At 68.0% G+C, this 1,000-nt stretch overlaps 1 protein-coding gene across 1 annotated transcript in view; it reads left to right on the top strand.

Annotated features, from left to right (window-relative positions):
• Positions 1 to 1,000, top strand: part of TDRD9 (tudor domain containing 9) — a 117,786-nt gene that overhangs the window by 71,147 nt on the left and 45,639 nt on the right. The window lies entirely within an intron of this gene.

The raw sequence follows: 1,000 nt of genomic DNA, 5'->3' as shown, positions 1-1,000 counted from the left end.
GCTCCGGAGGTGGTTTCTGTGACGGGCGGGCGGAGAGCCGGGGCAGCGGCCGGAGCGCTGGCGGGCCGGGAGAAGGTGTGTGCCGGGCGGCGCGGGGCCCAGAGGCGCAGAGGACGTGTGGGAGCCGGCCGTGGGGGAGGGGCGAGGCACCTGGTGGGCGGCTTGGCCCCCATCCTGGGGAGGAGGCCGATGTGGGCGGAGGGGTGCTGCCGAGGGGGCGCAGGGTCCTCTGATGGCCTCTGCGTTACCCGTGAGCCCGAGGCCAGGCCTCAGCTGAAAGCGAGCAGGACAGGAAGTGCCGGAGGTGTGAGGAGGCTGGATGGACGGGGCAGCCTGAGTCCCGAGGGCCGCTGGCGACCGGGAGCTTAAAGGGCGCCGTCAGCCTACAGCCCGTTTTGTTTCTCCTCTTCCCTCTGCCGCCACTTGGGCTGCACGATGTAGGTGGAGAGCTGTGATCAGCAGGCCTGGGGTCGAGTCAGCTGAGCAGAGCAGGGTGACAGGAGGCCAGGGGGTCAAGGCAGATGTGTGGGGCGGTCACAGTGGGGGCTGGGAGCCCGTGGCTTGGTCAGGAGGGAAGGGGACATTAGGCGGAGGGGCGGGGACAGTTAGCAGCAGGCCCTGACGTGCACAGATGGCAGGTCCGTTTGTAGGGATTAAGGACTGCTGGGGTAGGGTTACAGGATGGGGGCGGGAGGGGAGGAAAGCGGTCTGGTGCCAGGGAAAGATGCTTGCGATTGAGATTGAGGGGAGGGGGTCAGGTAGGGCGGTGGGAAGGAGATGCTGAGACAGGTGGGAGATGGGGTCTCGAAGCCGAGGGCCTCGGCGCTTCCAGCACCGTTTTTCTGGGAATGGAGATCCGCAAACGCTATGGGCTATGGCGGGAGGAGTGTTCAAGAGCCCTGGGGAGCCAGCAAGGAGGGCTTGGTGGTGGCGGCGCAGTCAGGGAGCAGGAGGTTGCGAGGGGGAAGCGGCGCTGCGGAGCGGGCCGAGGCGGGGGGGG

This window comes from Lipotes vexillifer, unplaced genomic scaffold (assembly GCF_000442215.2).
Source record: "Lipotes vexillifer unplaced genomic scaffold, Lipotes_vexillifer_v1.1 scaffold584, whole genome shotgun sequence".
Taxonomy (NCBI): Eukaryota; Metazoa; Chordata; class Mammalia; order Artiodactyla; family Lipotidae; genus Lipotes; species Lipotes vexillifer.
Note: the sequence above shows the minus strand (reverse complement) of the source record. Positions and strands in the feature narration are given on the sequence as shown.